Source organism: Xiphophorus couchianus, chromosome 11, assembly GCF_001444195.1.
Source record: "Xiphophorus couchianus chromosome 11, X_couchianus-1.0, whole genome shotgun sequence".
NCBI classification, from domain to species: domain Eukaryota; kingdom Metazoa; phylum Chordata; class Actinopteri; order Cyprinodontiformes; family Poeciliidae; genus Xiphophorus; species Xiphophorus couchianus.
In genome coordinates, this window is record NC_040238.1 from 5,241,677 (window position 1) to 5,261,907 (window position 20,231).

General features: G+C 36.3%; 1 long non-coding RNA gene across 1 annotated transcript; it reads right to left on the minus strand.

Annotated features, from left to right (window-relative positions):
- Nucleotides 1-2,052: 2,052 nt before the first annotated feature.
- LOC114152623 (uncharacterized) lies at nt 2,053-19,816 on the minus strand. The gene is made up of 3 exons (XR_003597187.1): nt 19,630-19,816; nt 17,500-17,619; nt 2,053-2,314 (listed from the first exon to the last, which is right to left on the minus strand). It is a non-coding gene; the product is annotated as an uncharacterized LOC114152623 (long non-coding RNA).
- Between the last annotated feature and the right edge of the window lie 415 nt (nt 19,817-20,231).

Sequence of the window (20,231 nt, forward strand, 5' to 3'; positions counted from 1 at the left end):
AATTACAATAAAAATGTAAAATAAATAAAGGTACATACAAGCATGCTGAAATAAAGAATAATAAGAATATTAAATGTATAAATTGCAAACTACTAAATGTCTGATTCACAGCCACTTATTTATTGACTTATTTATATATATATATATTAATTATACTTGTTTATTTAATATAAATAATGTTCTAGCCCAGTTCAGCTCTCTTAGCTCATCTTTGCAGTTTCTACCTGATGCTTGTTAAAAAGTTTCACCAGGAAACAGCCTGAGCTCACCGTCCAGGCTCTGCAGAGCAGCACTCTGGAAAAAGGAAAGAACAAAAGTTTTTGCAGCTTTTAACTTAGCGCGCATGATTTCACAGAAACAGAGGCGTGTGGTTGAGTTAATGGAACAACGCCAAGCCCTGCAGGCTTCCTCTGCTGCAGGCAGCTGGCAGCAGCAGCAGCAGCAGCAGCAGCCGCAGCAACCTGCAGCACAACTTACACATTTTACTATGTATCTTCAGCCTGGAAAACCGGTTATTTTATTTTGATTTTCAATCTAAATAGCTTCATTCTGATAGAAATTTAAATAACAGAATCTTCTGGGAAACTGTAGGGATGAAGCGGCTACTAAAGAACCGCCTGCAGTTAAACATTTGACCACTAGATGCCGCTGTTATCCACCTGACTCCGGTATTTTTTATAGAAATGCATCATTTCCGTCAGTTCTGTCAGTTATTGTTTTTTTTTGTTTGTTTCTTTTACTTAATTTTTTGCTACTTTTGCAGTTTTCGAAATATACATACATTGAACATTCAAACCTCCACTAACAAAATTGTTTTTAAAATGTTGAAATAGATTCTAATTTCATCTTAAACAAATTAATTTTCATCAAATATTTTTGCTAAGAACTTTTTAAAAATGATTTGGTAAAGTATAAAAAAAATTAACACATTATTTAATTTTAAAATCCTCAATATTTCATGCAAATAAAAATACACTTAAAGAGATCCTTATATATTTGTTATTTTAATGAATGATTTTGACTTTCAGGGTTTTCTGTGAGTTGAAAGTAAAATATTCTTCTCACACAAAACTGCCAAGAAGTTTGTTTTTATGTGATTCCTAATGGGAGGAGGATTAACATGCAACAGAGTCGTTTCATAAGATTAACTGTGAGAGAAAAATCAACACCAGGAAACATTTCATCACTTGCCAGGAGGATTGGATAAGAATGTTTTTCTTTTTCTCTTAATTTAAAAACTGAGTTAGAGAATATCTGCTGCCACGAAACTACAGACCCGTCATTCTGACAGAAACTGAAAAATATGTAACAACCAGAAAATAACAAAACATACTTATTCAAATAAAGATGTTGCTAAATGTGTCTTAAACATTATTTACAAAACATTAATGTATATTTTTATTCATGATAACATTCTTGTGATTCCATTAAAAAGTTTTAATGCATAAAAAGAGAAAACTTGTTTAAAAAAGGTTTAATCAAAAGCACACAAAAAAGAAAAGTATAATATTTATTTCTGGTTATTATTTTGTTTTTTTAGCAGCTGGAATCTTAATGTACTCCAAAAGATTTTTATGTGCTTTTATGACAGGAAACAGTGATAAATAGCATTAATTAAAGTCCCGAAACATAAATAACAGAATAACTGAGAAACTGTCACCAACTTTCACAGCCTGTTATGATTAAATAAACATATTTAACTGGTTCTTCATGTGTGTTTAGGAGTTCTCCTTCTCCCTTCTCTGTTTGTGCATCACTGCATCTCAAAGTAGCATTTAATCAACAGCTAGTAACGTGTTTGTCGCCTGTCGGTCGCCTTCAGACGCTGCCAAAAATTCATTTCTAGATTATCCTCCAGTCATATCTGGATCCAGCCGGGCTTCAAAGCCGACGCCGCGCTCACTTCAAACGGTGCCAGTCAGCTCCAGAAGACAACAAACACTAAAAGAAAATGTTAATCAACTCGGCCGAGCATCACCAAAGTAAATAAAATAAACTGTAAACAGATGGGATAATTTGCAGCATATGGATAAATAAGGCAAGCCTGTCATCTTTATTCTTATTTTTTAATTTTGCGGTTCACGCAGCGTTCAGACATCCCAAAGCGTCTCCCTCATGAGTCAGGAACTTCACTGCATTTCTGTGGAAGTCCACATCCCGGTTCTGGCCCATAAATCTCTCCGCTCATGTTCGAGCAATCTGAGCGCAGCAACCTTTTTGCCTTCGTCTCTCTGGGATCAAATGCATCGTTCAGCCTGAGTAAAGCTGCTTTCTGTGGACAGTTTTATGGCTCACAGTTTCCACTGCTTCAGATCTAGGAAGGAAAAATCTGAGATTAACTGAGACTGAATGAAAGAACCGTGGATAAAATGACTGAAGAATGAAGCAAAGCAAGACAGGTTTTAACTAGAGGTGCACCGAGATCGGTGATCGGCCGATACTTACATGTGAAACCGATCTTATCTAAAATCAGTCGCTGTCCTCTTCTGACACATCAGACAAATAAATATCGGTATCGGCCAAAATTGGAATTGGCAGGTCAGGATTTTTAAAGATCAATAATCAGGGATCGGCCAGAAAACTGCAATCGGTGCACTGCTGGTTTTAACTGTTAAAGTCAGGATTCAGCATCATAGAAGATAAACAAAAGTTTTATTCTGAAATGTAGAAACATCAATATATCATCAATCAAGTAAGTTTATTTGTGTAGCAGATTTCAGCAACACTGAAGTTCAAATCATGAAAAACCGAAAAAAAATAAACATAAACACATCATACAGTTATGAAAATAAATAACAAACATTACATCTCGCTAAGCGCCGTCACTAAAATCATCATTACATTTCAAATACACTGCAAAAACACTAAATCTTACCTAGTAATTTTAGACTAGTTTCTAGAGTACAGAAATAATTTGACTATAGAACTAAATCACAGGTCACTTTTCAGCAAGAAATGGGAATTTTTAACTTTAATATTAATGAAAAAATATTAATATTAAATATTAATTAAATATTTAATGAGTGTTAAATATTCATGAAAAAAATTCTAGTTCCACTTTTAGATTATTTGACAAAGTTGCCTAGCAACCCCAGCCAAGCCTAGCCCGTTACCTAGCAACCCAGTTAAAGTTCAACTGGCAGATTTTTTCACTTGTAACATTTTTCCCAGGTTATAAGTGAAATAATCTGCCAGTGGAACTAGAACATTTTCATTAATATTAAGTTATTACTGACTTAACACAAGTTCATATAAATTACTCAAAAGTTTCTTATAAGTTAGTTTTGTCCTATTTCAAGACCTTCAGGATTTTACACTGGAGACTAAACGAAAATAGCCAGTAAGATTTGATGTGCAAAAACATCAAATATTAGACAAAGTAAGACAAAATAACTTATAAATAACCTTTCAGCAAGAAATATGAGCTTTTTAAAGTCAATAATTCCTTAATATTGATGAAAAACTACGAGTTCTGACAGATTATTTCACCAATGATGGAGAAAATGTCTAGTTATAACTTAATAATCTACCAGTGGAAATAATTATTATTTCACGCCGTTACCTAGCAACCCCAGCCAAGCCCAGCCTGTCTCCTAGCAACCCAGTTCTAGTTACTATTTTCTTTATAACATGATATTTGTTAGAACTAGAACTTTTTCATAAAAATTGAGGAATTAATAAGATCCTATATCTTCCTGAAAAAGTTCCTTGTAAGTTAGTTTATGTAAAGAGGCTGACATGAAGGAGTCTTTATAAATGTTTATTACCTTTGTCATGAAGAGTCATTCTGTAAATAATAACATTTTAATCAAATGTTGCATTAATGTCCGTTGTAGACAGCAGACCCAGGTCCTTGGTAAGGTTTAGTGTTTTTGCAGTGCAGGTTCGTTCTTCACCAAAGGCTTTTAGGCTGCAGGGAAACAAACAGCGACGTTCTCATGTTCTCTGACTCATCACTCACAGAGGGGAATGCTCTGCGTTTGCTTACTGCTCTGCGTTTGCTTACTGCTCTGCGTTTGCTTACTGCTCTGCGTTTGCTTAGCGTCGCTGGCTGATGCATCTTTCACCAGCTCTGTTTTATCGATGCAAGCAGCGCTAAAATCAAAAGTCAATTTATTTCAGTCATGTACTGTTTAAAATCGCTCTTCATAGTGGAAAACAAAGTGGAAACAAACAGTTTGTCGTTGTGCAATCGAAGCAGTTGTTTTCCTTCTTTTGTTTTGATGGCTGTATAGGTGGGTGACAGCAATAGGAAAAGTGAGAGAACCGTCCTTCCTGTCTGAACTTTGGTAAATAAACTGGAGGCTTGAGAAAATGTCAAGCCTGGCTGTGGTCAGAGCGGCAGTGGAGCAGTGACTCACTCTGGGCGTGGTTTCGGTGTGTTTGAGCGAACCGGGCCTGTGCAGCGCCACGCTGCTGCTCATGTTTGTGCGTGACACCTTGTATGTACAGCAGATGCTGCCGATCTCTATCTCTCATTCATGGCGTCCAAGGAAATGTAGCGTAAGCTGGTTAACAGTCAGTTTCTTGGTATCTGCCAGGCAGAGATGAGCTGATAATCACCACCTTGCCGCTCATGCAGCCACCTGCTGCGTTGCACTGTGGAAACTGAGGTAATGCTGCAATATCCCCCAATTCACTGCAAAAACTCAAAATCTCACCAAGTAATTTTGGTTTACTTTATAGTTTAAATATCTTAGTGACATAAAACAAAACTAACTAACAAGTCACTTTTCAGCAAGTTGTATGAGTTTGTCTTAAGTCAATAATTTTTTTATATTGATGGAAAAGTTCTGGTTTCATTGGCAGATTATTACACTTATAACATTTTAAGTTATGTTAAGTAAATAATAAAAACAAACTCCTATATCTTATTGAAAAGTTAATTATACATTAGTTCCATCTCATTTCAAGTTTTCTAAGATATTTTGAAACTTGACAAAAAATACTTTGATTTTGTTTTTTGCAGTGCTTGGAAAGTAACCTGCAAAAACACAAGGCCTTCATAAATAAAAATATTCTAATAAAAAATAAGCTTTTCAGCAATATAAGGAGCTTCTTTTTAGTCAATAACTTCTAAAAGTTTATGAAAAAGTTCTGTTTCCACTGGCAGATTAGAACAAATGTCATGTTGTAAGTGAAATGATAACTACATCTGGGTTGCTAGGTAACGGGCTGGACTTGGCTGAGGTTGCTAGGTAACGGCGTGGAATGATCTGCCAATGGAACTAGAACTTTTCCATCAACATTTAGGATTTATTTACTGCTAACACAGTAAAAATCTGCTTCTATATCTGCAGAGAAAGAGAAAAATCAGAGAATATAATTGAAGTCTGTAAAAAAACAAATTCACATGGAAACATAAACAGCATATAATGGCAGGAATATATAAAGTAGATTTTCCAGAACATCCACACAGGTAAACGAGGAGGTTCTGGGTGGGGAGTACTTTCTATGGAATAAAAACAAAAAACCCAGAGCTGCAGGAAACAGCAGCTCAGGACTCCAGAAAACAGAATCAGTGGGTCAGAAAAGACAGAAAACAATAAATTCATGTTTTATTTCCGCTCTAGATGAAAGAGTTCCCTTTAAAATGCAATAAAATGTTTAAAAGTCTACAAATCTTATCAGGCTCACATTTAAACACTGATAAACACGGAGATGAATAATCACTCAAAGTTTGAGCTGAAGCCTTTATGAAGAGAAGAAGTTTAAGGCCCTTTGGATGAAAGTGTGCAGCATCTGACGCACCAAATCAGTCCAAGCCAAGTCTGCGCTTTGGGCTTCATTGATCAAGAAAGGCTTATAGCTTGTAGTTTGATTCACATCTGTCCCTGATAACCACAATGAGAAACCACAGACTTGGCAGCAGGAGGAAAGCTCTCTGCCCTGCCAGCACTTTTTACCACAAACTCTCAAACTGCCACGCCGAGCCTCCCGCTGCATCCACAATCAATGTGTTCTGAATACTAGATTCTGCAATCAACACTCTCTCCATATTCTCTCCCTGAGGTGCCTCGCCGACATCAAAGCGGGAGCAGAAGATGGTGTGGTATCTCTGTGCGCCTGTGCCTTTCCCCCGTATGAAACAGCCCGGCTCTCAGCCCCGAGACACAGGCGGTGAGCAGCCGAGGAAATTTGATTTCACGAGCTCCACGTTACTACCCGGCAGGTAGGGCTGTGGTTTCTGCGTTTTGCAGGTTTTGCCTGCACCTGGTTGTGAGCTGATCACACCAAATGCCTCTTAAAGCCACAAGATCAGATACGAGAATCCTGATGGCAAACATTCAACTCGTCTTTTTATGGTTCTGAACACAGAGAAAGTAGAGAAGAAGATTCAATACTAATGTTTTGGTGGGAAAAATGTTAACTTTGAGAACAAATGTGATACTTTGATATTGATTCCAAATATTACACTGCAAAAACACAAAGTCTTACCAAGCATTTTTTGTTTAGTTTGTAGTACAAATAGTTCACTTGAACTAAGATAAAACTAACTGACAAGTAACTTTTCAGTGAGATATATGAGCTTGTTTTAAGTCATTAATTCCTTAATATTGATGAAAAACTTCTGGTTCCATTAGCAGATTGTAACAAATGTTACAAGTGGAATAATAACCAGAACTGGGTTGCTAAGTAACAAGCTGGGCTTGGCTGAGGTTGCTAGGTAACAGCGTGAAATAATCTGCCAATGGAACCAGAACTTTTTTCATCAATATTAAGGGATTGTTGACTTAAAATAAGCTCTTATATTTTGCTGAAAAGTTACTTTATGCTAATTTTGTCTTATTCCAAGTGAACTAAGATATTCACCCTAGAATCTAGACCGAAAATACTTGGTAACATTTTGTGTTCTTGCAGTGTACAAACTAAATTGTTTAAAATGACATCATTCGTGTTAGATGAAAGATATTTGGAACATATTTCTGATATATCCCCTTTTTTAAACTTAATTTAGTTTTTCTAGACAAAGTTTAATTTGCTAAATTTCAACCTCTCTAAATTAATGTTGCAATTTTATAGACTTTTCTTCAATGTTTTGTCCAAGAGCCTGAAAAAACATAGTACAAGAGAAAAATACTGTAAATTACATACTGTAGAAGTTTATTGTGGAACAGAAAAAAAAGTGTTTTCTAACAAAAATTACAGTGATTGAAGCCAAAAAAAAACATTTTTCCCATAATTAAACTTTTCATCAATATTAAGAAATGATTATTGTCTTAAAACAAGCTCTTATATCTTGTGTAAAGTGACTTAGTTTTGTCTTATTTAAAGTATTTTTATATATTTGTTTTACAAACTGGATGTTGTGTTTTTACTTTTGGCATAAAAGTGAATATTCAAAAAGTGGAGTTTAACAGTTTGGGTTGTTTTTTTCTGTCACCCAAATTTTTATTTGTAAAGGCTGAGAAAGCAGAGAGAAGCTGCAGCGTGAAAATCCCCGGCGCTCAGCATGGAGCCTGGAGCCACTCGCAACTTTGCTCTGCTTTTTGATCCTGACTTGGATTTCACAATATATATACGAGCAAAAACAGACAAAAATCAACAGAAATTGGCTTTTATCTTCTCAGGAGTTCAGCCAGATACAGAAAAGCACATGAATGATGTTTTATCACCAACAGACTCAACTACTGTAATGTGCTTGAAAATTCTGGATAATCTGCAAAAGGCAAAGCAGAAGCAGATGGGCGGCCCATTGGTTTTTGATTTTACTGGTTCTGTTTTATTGGGTTCAATCTCTCTGTGGATTCCTGCCTTATATTATTCAGTCTCCCCTGAACTAATCCTCCATGTCGAGCCTGTGATTGTAAAACTTCTCCAGCCTTTTCTATTTGCTTACTTGTTCTGTATCTAAAATGAATAAAGAATCTAAAAAGTGTTTTTTTCTTATACTGTTTGAATAATCTGAAGGTTTTTATCCATAAATATAATTTTTTGTGAAATGTTTTTCCAAAGCTTGTGCTGTTTTTAGCTGTTACTTTTATGTTAAATGTAAAAAAACAAAAAAAGAGAACATAAATTTGACATTATTATCCACTTTTTAAGGTTTAATTTGACTCTAATGTCCTATTTTTAACACTTTACAGCAGGTGTGTCCAAAGTGCGGCCAGGGGGCCATTTGTGGCCCTCGAACGGATTTCGGCTTAGATTCGGTTTGCCAGGCAGACGGTTCAGATACACATTTAAAAACAAAGTTAGGGAGAAATTTTCAAAAAGGCAATTTAACATCTTACAATACAACACAAAGTATTCATCCAGGTTTATGCTTTAAATTGAATTTATTTTAATAGTAAAATGGACAACAAACATCCTGTGGTTTTTCTTAATTTAAAACCAATCAAGAGAGTCATAAAGCATAAATAGATAAAAGATAATCAACTTGAAAATGAAGGAAAGGGTTTGTTTTAAACAAACTTTTTTATGTTTTAAATCTACAATGATTTAAAGAAATCTGTTTTATTGTGAGTTTAGTTTAGATTTGAACAGATAAAAATAAAAAGTAGGTTTTGCAATTACATTTAAAAAGAAAAATCCAAAACGTCTGAACCACCTCAGATTTACAGTATTTAGATGCATTTCTTCTAGAATGTTGTGCAACTTTGATTCACTTTGAACATGAAGTTGCTTCCATTCAGTGAGACAAAGTTACAGTTTGTCATATCAATGCAGAACAGATCGTTTTCCATGCAGGCGTCTGATCAGAGATCTCTCTCTGGTTGTGTAATTCAATCTGTCTTGAGAAACGTGCCTCGCTGTCTTCACAGAGACCTCAGTGCAGATATGAAAAGCTCTTTCAAGGCAAAGGTGTGAAGAAATCAGACTGAACTGTTGTCTGGGCGTATTTCTGTGTTTGTGGAGATGCTGACGGTTGGCTCTAAATGCCAAGCGCATCTCAAACGCCTCAACATGCAGACAACCACACGCCAATACAGTCACATACACTGTATAAAAACAAACAACCTGCTTTTCTCACTGTTGGGCTTTAAATAAGACAAACTGCTCCTGTTTAGGTCAGTTAGGACCATAAAAGTCCAATAAGTCTCAGTGACGTTTTTGCTGAGTCTTCAGTTGTTTTTGAGGTTTTGTTGCTATTCTGTGTTTAGTTCAGTCGTTCCTGAATGATTCCAGTTTATTATGTTCATTTCTTGTCTAGTTTATTATTTAATGTTAGATTATTTTCCTCCCTCGCCCCCTGTGCCATTTTCTTTCTCTTTCTCTCCTCACACATCTAATTTACGGTAAAATACAGCTAGTTGAATTTTACCTTATAAATACGGTAAAGATTCTGGCAACCACAGCTCCCAGTATTTTACTGATGTTTATTGTTTTACAGTGTATTGTTGCAGGATTCACTCTCCCAGTATTTAACCCCTTTTCCTGATTCCTCCTGTTACATTAGATCCTGTTTCCTGGTGTTTCTGGTGTTTTTGGTTCCCCTCTGGCTCCCTGTGCTCCCAAGGTTTTATTATTAAACTTTTAACTCCACTTTCTGTTTCTGCCTCTGCATTTGTGTCAACCATCACAACACAGCATCATGGCAGTTTCAGATGTAAGTTAAGGCAATAAATAGACTTCTTCTTTATGTGACATCATGGAAAAATCTAATGTATTCAAGCAAAATATGGAGTAAATTGTTGTTAATTCTTCGATACAACTTCCAGCTGTTATTTATCTGTTAGCATCACACATTAACTGTTTTCAGTTCATCTTCACATTCGATGCAAGAACGACTGCAATTGGAAATCCTTTGAAGATATTTGTATTACAGTAGCTACAACATTTAAATAAAGGATAAATAAAGTATTTTGATCTTAATTTAATTGATTTAGCTCATCTGCTCAAGCAGTTGTACACAATTTTGTGATGTAAAGCACTTTGAACTGCCTTGTTGCTGAAATGTGTCGTACAAATAAACTTGACTATTAATGTCCAGACGGATTCTGTGTCTTGGAGTCAAACATGTTTTGGTGTGAAATGTTTAAATCAGGACAAATTCTTTGTGAGACGTTGGCTGAAGCTGGTTTGATGTGTCACTATCTGCGCTGAACGGCCGCTCAGCGATGAAGAAGCAATCACTCTAAAGCCAGATTACAGTTTCCAATGAGAAAAAAAATCCAGAATTATGGTGACATTCACGTGCAAATAGATTTGTAATATCTCAATTATTACTACTAATACTTTCAAACATAAGAATAAAGTGCTCTAAAAGTTTGTTTTAGATGGCTGAGTTGACTGTGGACTTTGCCACACGTTTTCCTTCCACTGCATTTTCCACTGACATTGCTGAGTCCAGCATGCTGAGAACAACCAGCATGTGTAGGCATGACATTATTTGGCTTATCCTCCTTCTGCGTGTCGGTTAACAGTCTTTGCACGGCTGCAACTTTGCATTTCTGCATAAAAAATAATTTACTACATAATATTTAACTGAACTTACATCAAACTCCTTAATCATCAAGAAAATTAAGAAATTACTGCTTGAAATGCATCATTATGAATGAAAGATAAGTGTAACTGAAATAAATCAATGTCTTACTGAGTCTAATGAGATTAAAAAGCAAAAATAAAACAGAAAATATGTCAAATTTACTGAGTTTCTTCTTTTATATGCGTCTCATGTTCAAAAATAAATGTAATTCACATGTTGGTGTTCAGTCAGGCACATTTCAGCGAAACAGAAGCAGGCTTAACTTTAACAAAAATAACCTTAGTTACTCTTCACATAAATTAATTTTGTCAATCTTAAAACATGGTAGCAAAACTCAAAACCCCCAAAAAACGAATAGTTTTGTTCACACAAAATCTAAAAATTTCAACAGCCACATCGCCGCAATGTTCCCATTAGTGCCACATCATCCCGGGCCCAGCAGAAGTTGTGCATTAGGAGCGGCCTGTGATTGTTTCCTTTGTGCTCATAACAACCAGGAGACAGAGCCGATGTGCGGTGACGCATTTGTCGCCATCCCAATAAAGCCCTGTAATATTCCCAGTCAGGAAAACCAGAACAAATTAGGTTGTGCAGCGCTTCCAGTGTGCCATCGCCGTAAATCATCGTCATGGAACCGAACATGTTCGACAAGCATGCAGTGAAACAACAGGGCCTGGGAGAATAATGTTTGTTCCCAAGCCTGGGCCACAAGCAGTGGGTGATATACTGTGAGAAGAGTCCCACTCACATCTAATTCTCACACACTTATTGTATGTTGGAGGAAATCTGTTTCCCAACTATAGGTTTTGGTTTGGCCCTCATCCGTTATCATTACAGGGTGTGAACAAGCATGGGGCAACACGGTGCGTTTGTTTATGGGGACTGTGTGAACGCACAGAGATGCTGCGCTGAAACGCCACCCAACCGAGGCCTGACAAAGAAAGTTACCCACACAATAAACAATCAAAACACTTTTACTGTCCTGAAAGTTTCTCACACGCTAAACAAGAGGAAGAGACATAAATACGAATCTTTGACAAAATCAGAGTTCAGTTGCATTCACACCAGTTCTGTTTAGCTCACTTCAAAACTGCAATATGTCAATTTTATTAAAATCTGTTTGTTTTTTTTACATATCTGTTAAAACTATCACAATGATAGGTTATGAGGCAGATAGTCTGTGAAAAGATCGATCACCTCCGCCTCCTCTCTGAGCTAATACTGCAGCCCAAAGAAATACAGCAAAAACAACCAATCAGAGCCAGGAGCCGGGTCTTAACGCTGCCAATCAACATCATGTACTCAATCCTAAACATGATAATTGCAGAGAAACAATTTACCGTTACAGAAAACCATTTAGGCTATGCTAGCTGGTGCTGGAAGGGAGGAGAAGCAGTGTCACATAAGATTGTGACTGACAGCGCTAGAGCCCGCCTCCTGGGCCTGATTGGTTGTTTCCAATTAGCACTGGGAGAAAACAGATGAACTCTATTTTTTCACAGATTATCTGTCTCACATCAAACTGGCAGTTTCAACAACTATGTAAATCAAGAAAATAATGGACAATCCTGACCATCCTATTCAAGAGACTGTCTTGGGTATCTTCAGTCAGAGGCTTCGTTAGGTTCAGGGTGGTACAGACCGCTTCAGGAGATTTTTCCTGCCAACAGCCATCGCCATCTTTAATGCCTCTTTGAGGAATCTTGATGGGCTACAACATTTAATTTCTCTTTGAGTTTAATAAAGTATTTTTAAATTTGAATTTTTTTTAAATAGTTAATGTAACTCTACTTTGTTTGTCTAGAAAGTCCAGTTCGTTTGAGGTGTGAATGCTAATCAAACTTTGATCGGCCTACAAACCTCAGTCTGGGTTTGGTTGAAGTGAACTCTGGTGCAGTTTGAACGCATATGTGAACGCCAAGCGGACTGGAAATCACTCCAAAGCAGGAAGCAAACAATAGCACAGGGCATTCTGGGTAAATACAACCAAGGCTAATGTGCTAGCCTAGCGCTAGCAGCAAAAATGGCTCCTGGTCTTCAGCCAATGACTAAAGAGAAATTCTCCAACCGCTAAAATCTGACGCCTCCATCTTGTTTCTATCTGGTGAAGAAGGAAGTTGCTCTCAGTGTCTTCAGAGGTTTTTGTGTGATTTCCTTCAGTGGTTCTTGGTGCAGCGCCCCCACAGGCCAGGAGGGGAACAGGTTGGTTTGGGTCAGAGCAGAGAGAAAGAGAACCTCTTCCCCAAAGGGGCTTCAGCTCTGCTGGGGTTGCTAGGTAACGGTCAGGGAGTGCCTGCTGATAATGTCACATTTGGAAGGTTTTTGAAACGGCTCATTTTCCAGACACCAAAAAACATAAACGTATCACTAATAAACAACTGGGTGTTTTATTGGTTTTTTGTGTTTGATCTGTTTTTAGAAGCATTTGAGACCCAAACAGAAGATCACAAACATGTCAAATGTGAATTTTGCACAATAGGACCCTTCATACACTTCAGAGTGGCTTCCCAATTATGACCCATCTATCGTCTAGACCAGAGGTGTCAAACTCCGGTCCTCCAGTCGCTGTCCTGCAGTTTTTAGATGTGCCACAGATACAAAACACTGGACTGAAATGGCTTAATTACCTCCTCCTTGTGTAGATCAGTTCTCCAGAGCCTTAATGACCTAATTATTCTATTCAGGTGGTGCAGCAGAGGCTCATCTAAAAGTTGCAGGGCAGCGGGTTTGACACCGGTGATCTAGACCAATCCCGTCAAACATTTTATCCAAAATCTGAATGTTCTTAAAGGGCCGGTTGTTCCAGAATGTTTCGATAAAATCCCTTAAACAGTTAAAATATTAATAAATAGCAGTTCCTCCAGGATTTTGTGATTGTTTTTGTGGATTTTTGTTATCAAAGCCACAGTTAGAAATATTTGCAAGAAATATTCATAATATTTCCAATAATGTTTGATGTTAAATGTGACTTTTTATCACCGTATGGATCACGGACTATAACTTGACATGAAGTCACCCAATGTTTATGACCAATTTTGAGACAAATTAGCAGTAAAATAAATTTTAAAAAGTGGGATCTATTGATTTTGTGTGAATTTTGTGGATTTGTGAAAAACTGGTGTGACTTATTGATGTATTTTGGAGGCTAGAGGGCCACCTGAAAAGCTACGGCGGGCCAGATTTGGCCCCCGGGCCTTGAGTTTGACACATGTGATACATACAACTAAGTTCGTCTGAACTAAACATGGAGGGCGGGGGAAGCCTTTTAATTAATCAGTTCATTTTTAAAATAAAAATGTTCTGTTTCTTTGGTCTTGTAAAGAACTTTGAATTACCTTGCATGTCAATGGTGCTAAAGTTAAACTGGTTTCCTTTGAGAAAATGGACAAATCATTAATAGATATTTTGAGTAATTAGGAGTTAAAACGCCTCTAATGACAATATTGCAAAGAGTTAATTAAATCAAACTTCTAAAATGTGAAAATGTGTGAGACCGAAACAAAAAGTGAAAACAGAAAGAGGAAGCAAACAGAGCGAGCACAGAGGAGGAAAAGCAGAGTTGAGCTCAGCAGTTGGATATCCAATCTGTGTTCCCCGAGTGAAACCATCAAAGCCGGAGGTTTGGAGACCCAAAAGTCGGATCAGTCTCCCAAAAAATCCCACAGCCTTTAAGAGGCTGCCAAACATTTATTTGTTTTGAATTAATGTAATTAACCCCCCTCTTTTCCCCGGGTGTCACACAGAAGAAGCAAGTCGCAGCAAAAGGATTACAAGAGCTGGGCTGGCAGAGCGGCTCGCCGATTCCATATCACTGGGATTTATTTTATTTTGCTCCGACTTGACATGTAAATCGTCCTGTGACAGCTTTCAAATACACATCAGCAGGCAGTAAAACAGATAAACTGCAGATGAGCAGCAAAAATAAAACACATCTGCTACTAGGGAGCTCCTTCATTCACAGAGTTACAGTTAATTACATTAACTAAAAATTTACTTTTACGAGTATTTTTACTATGATGAACATTTTACTTTTACTTGAGTAATTTTATTATGAAGTATAGCTACTTTTACTTGAGTTTTTCATTGAAAGAAACTGATTTGAAAACAAAACTATTTTGTTATTTATATGAATTACTGTCATTTTGATCTTTAAAATACAAACATTTCCACTTAATTTTATATTTTGTTCTGTCTGATGTTGTAATTTTAAAATATTAAATGATTAATAATTTGATTAGTTACTCAGTACTTGAGTAAATTTTAAAAAAAAAAAACTTTTTACTTTTACTTGAGTACAAATATGTTTTAGTAGTGAAACTCTTACCTGAGTATCATTGTTAAGTACTCTGCTTCCTCTGCTAGTTACATTTACTTGAGTAACTTTTTTTAAGGGAAAAAAAGTACTTTTAGAAGTATTTTTACTTCGCTGTACTTTCTACTTTTACTTGAGTAATGAAGAACAAACTTGTTTTAAGCAAAACTTCACCAGACACACACCAGCAGGTTGTGTTAAAGTTTTATATTGAAAAAATATAATAAAAATAATAATAAAACTATTATTAAATTACTTTATAATGATATTTTTGTGAATTATTTTCATTTTGATTTTTAAAATACCAACATTTCTGCATAACTTTAGATTTTGGTTGGTCTGACGATACTTTTCACTTTTACTTGAGTAAAAATATGTTGAAGTAGTTTTACTCTAAGTTGAGTATTTTTGGATGCTCTTCCTCCTCTGCAATGATTCTTCCAGATTTGTTGCCATTTTTAAAACCTTTTTCCAAAGATTGTCCCCATCATGAGTATTTAACCTCAATCCAACTCCAAATGTTTAAAGGAAGTCAGACCCCTGCTGTCTTTTAAAGCCGATGTTAATGCAGATTCTACAGCCATGCAGCCTGTTTTAAGTGGGTTTTAAAGAGTCTTTAGTTTGGATCATAAAACTCACCCAGTCAAAAACAGGCTGCTTAAAAGTCAGTTCAGTGGATAAGCCAGGTTTTCTCAACCCCGGTTAATCGGCCTCCCGAGCGGCCCAGAGTCGTAACTCTTCTGGCGTCAATAACATCTCATGCGACACAAGTCGCAGCAGAAAAAATGATGTGTAAGTATGTCCTACATTAGCCTTCCAGCCGTAGTAAAATGGCCCATAAATCCAGGGCTTTGCTGTTTCATACGCCACATCTCCATTCATTTGCAGAGAAAAATAAATAAAAAACTGAAAAGTATTGAAAAGATTTAGTGATCAAACCCAGATGTGAAGTCTGGATCGGCTGAATAATGTGCTTTCTCATTCTGGGTGAGCGTGAATTCTGATTTCTGATACAAAAACACAAAACAATCTTTATTTTTATCTTGTATGAAATGACAAAACCAACTCAGAGTTTGATTCTCATCTGATTCCTCTGGTTTAGGCTTTAAACTGCAGCAAACTGAAGCAGCTGCGTCGTGTTATTAGTTCCCTTCATGTTCCTCAAGAGGTCAGTCTAGCTCCCTCTGCAGCAGAGCGGCCACCTGACCAGCAGCAGGGAAGCATGAACACAAAAATCACCTTCTGCCCAACAAAACGCCCAATCTTTGGAGAAAACTTCAGTACAAATGAGGAGAAGAAAATACTTCTTTGGGTTTGACTTCAAAAAAGATTAAATAAATTATACCTATATACATACTGTACACTATGTATGGAGTTTTATAAGTTTAATACCTTTATATTGTTGGGGTTTTTTGTCAGTTTCTTATTGGCTGCATTCAGAGGTGTTTGAGTAAAAGAATAACCAAAAGTTGTAAGAGTAAAAGGTATTCGTCCAAGAAATGACTCAAGTAAGAGTAAAGAAGCTTCATTAGATGACATAAAATGTAAAGTTATGCAGAAATGTTGGTATTTTAAAGATCAAAATGAAAATAATTCATATAAATATCATAATAAAATCACAAAATGAGACAAAAACTTTTTTTCAATATAAAACGTATGAAATTTTAACATAAACTGCTGGTGTGTGTCTGGTGATGTTTTGCTTAAAACAAGTTTGTTCTTCATTACTCAAGTAAGCTGAGTAAATGTAACTAGTTACTACTCAACTCTAGGAGCATAATGTCCTGATTATCAGCTGCAGCTCATTTTATTGTTCTGAGTTTCAAAAAATCTCCAAATTCAGGTTATTAACTCAGTACTATTTAATCAAAACTGCTCAGCTTGAAACAAAAAAGCAGAAATGATTCACTGGGTTGTGATTTTTTTAGAATAACAGTAAAACTTTTTAAAACTGTAAACATTGGTTACTTGTCAGCTTCTTTGGCTTATTGTTGTTCAAATGTTTTTTTAACATTTATCGAGAAAAAAGTAAGGATTTTGCACGTTTGGTGTATTAAAAGAAAAACAACTGGTTTTCAAATTCTTTTGGATTTGATTTAACAAAGACTGGAAGTGCAGTTGGGGCCACACAAACTCAGTCAAAGGGACAAAAGTGGCCCCCGCGCCACACCTTGGACACCCCTGCTGAAATGTAAAAAAAAAAAAAAAAAGAAAATGTGACATTTACCCCAAAAATCTTGCACCTTGAATTACATGTAACATTTTTTATTATTTCTAATAAAAATGTATTAAACCATTCATTATTTTCCTTATAGCCCAGAATCCTGAGCATCCAAAAAATCCCAATAAATTACAATTAAATCCTGTGGTTGAAATGCAAGAAAATATGAAATAGTTCAAGGATTACAAATTCGTTTGACAGGATAATAAGTTGATTTGGAAATTATTTCACATTTTTGTCCACCGACTCTCATTTCCATCGTTAAAATAAAACTTCAAATTGCAAACCAAATTGTTTCATTGCAGATGTTTGTTTGTAAATCTGTGGGTCTGATCTTGAATCCCTCTTTCTACGACTGAATGGGGCTGTGTGGAAACACACACACACACACACACACACACTACCCAAACCTAAACAATGATCCATCACAGGAATCCACATCCTCCTCCCGGCCACATCAGTCCCGCTGCTGCGGAAAAACCGATCCCAGAATCGGCTGCTAACCGTCAACTGCAGGACTGCGAGCCGCCTACTCACCACTAGAAAGAAACCGCTGTGGATGCGTGCATTTAATAGGCCTGCCATCAGCCCAAATGGAGGCTCAGTTTGCGACTGCTCTGATCTCCCTGGGTTGGTGACATCTTTTCTTTTCTTTTCCTATGAAATACAAAAACAAAACTGGAGAAGAGGGAACACAATGGAGGACCTGTGGAGGCTGTAACTTGGATTGTGCTTTAGTTTTGATCCTTATTGTAGGTGAATGGCACAGCTGTCACTGAGGTTTTTAGTGTGTGTGGCAGCTGAGTTTTACAGAGTGTGTGTGCTTTCATGTAGGTCCCTCCCACAGAACACATGCAGCTACTTTAACTGGCTGCTGGCACACGTTTACACAGTTACTGCTTTACAAGCTCAAATACAACAAAACGCCTGGATGAATTATTCAAATAAAACGTAATGTAGCTTTATCACTGCAGGAATATGAACAGAGTAATTAAAATTATACTCAAGTTAGAATGAAACTACTGCAACATATTTTTACTCAAGTAAAAAGTAGCCGTTCATGAAATTATCAATCATGCAACATTTAAAATTACATCATCAAACGGACTAAAATATAAAGTTAAGTGGAAATTTTAGTGTTTTAAGACCAAAATGACAATAACTCATATAAGTAACAAAAAATAACTATGGTTTTAAATCAGTTTCTTTCAATAAAAAACCTTCAGAAACGTTAACAGAAACTGCAGGTTTGTGTCTGAGTCTGTTTCTGGTTTCTGGTTAAAACAGGTTTGATTTTCATTCAGTGGGAAGAAAATCCAGAAATTTAACTCAAGTAAAAGTAGAAATACTGCATAATAAAATTACTCAGGTAAAAGGAAAAAGCAACAATTCGAATGTTGAGTAATTGATAAAAACATCATTTAATATGTAAAAATTACATAAAAATGTAAAGCTATGTAGAAATTTTGGCATCTTAAAGATCAAAATAATTAATATAAAAATCATTATAAAACAACAAAACTAGCTTTTCCAAATCAGCTTTTTCAATATAAAACTTATGAAATTTTAACATAAGCTGTATGTCAGATGAAGTTTTGCTTAAAACAAGTTTGTTCTTCATTACTCAAGTAAAAGTAAAACATTCATCATAGTAAAAATACTCCTTAAAGTAATTTCTTTCCCCAAAAAGTCACTTAAATGTAGCTAGTTACTATCCAGCTGTGGATCTGAGTGTATATGAAATCTCTGCTGACTGTCCTTCAGTTTTTGCCCACAGCTCTGCTGCGGATGTGACCACCCACAGTCTCTGGCCTGCTCCCATCACAGACCTCATACTGGACCATCTGCACGGCGGCGAACTCCAGTAAGAAAACCCAGTTAAAGAGATGTTTCCACATTTTCCAGCCTCTTAGCAAACGAGTAAAGATGGACCCGCCTGAGATAAATGTTGAGATTTGCCTCAGTTGCAGCTTTAAACTTTCTGGTTTCATGAAAGGTTGGAAAAGACAACAGGAGTGAAGTCAGATCATCAGAAAGCAAATGTGGATTTGCTGCTAGCCTTGCTTATCTAAGGCGTTTAAAATACACTGAAAAAGAAAAAAACAAATTGAAAAAAAAAACTAGAAGTTGAAGCTTAAAGCACTAAAACACATTTTATATCAGCTGACTATAATTATTAAGCATCCGTCCATCTTCTACCGGCTTAATCCATTAAGTATCTTACGTGTTCTAATAATTTATAAATGAAATATAATTCGATACAAAAATAATAAATTATATAATAAATGCTAATACGTAGTTCACATGTTACGTCACACTTTCGTGAATTTTCTGACCGCCATCTTGGCAGGTAGTTGCTATGACAACAATAAACAAACCACTTATAAACTTATGAGTAGAACAAGTACATTGAAACTTTTGTTTATCTTAGTATTGCACAAAGTAAAAACTTTGTATTAGTTTTTACTGGCGGCGCCCAAAAAATCCTATTGTATTTCCGGAACACCTCGTTCATGCTAACATTAGCGTCTGTGCTAAAATAGCACTGAGATGCTATTTTAGACTAGAATAGCTTCACTGATAGGCTAACTCCTCTTAGCACAATTTGAACACAACAGTTTTCTCCAGCGTCCCACCAGATCGGTGTAGAAGCAGAAATTAACTCACAGCGGGCCGAGAGGAGCCGCTTTGTCGTCCATCGCTGTTGTTTGGTGTTTTATGTGCGTCAGATTTACCGGTGTACCAGAAACGAGCAAACACAAAGGTTCCAGACAGAACATCTGTGTGGAAAAATAATTTTATTAACTGCATTTTAATAGATTCAAAGCGTTGAAAATATATAAAATTACTCAATTGAAATTAACACATTAAAGTCCCACACCTAATAATATTATTATTACTGTTATTATTATTCATTGCTTCAAGTCCTTGTATTATATAACGATTCCTGGTATTATAGAATGATTCACGCCTGATGTTGCTATACTTTCTCTAAATATTTACTTAAACTTGTGTTGGGATTTACTTCTTATAACCATGCAACTGAAAAGGAAGCAAAAGGAATGTTCTTGCTTTATTAACACAGAGACAGACCCCAAAGGTTTGATACCAGTTAGGAACACAAAACTGGTAAAGTGGGAATCAGTGAAACCCAAACAGAGGAGCTGAACAGGACCGGCAAGGGACTCATTGAGGCTACTGTGAATGTCCTGTTTCCTTTGATGAGAGGCTTTGGGCAGAACCATGATCGGACAGAGGCAGGCCTCTCT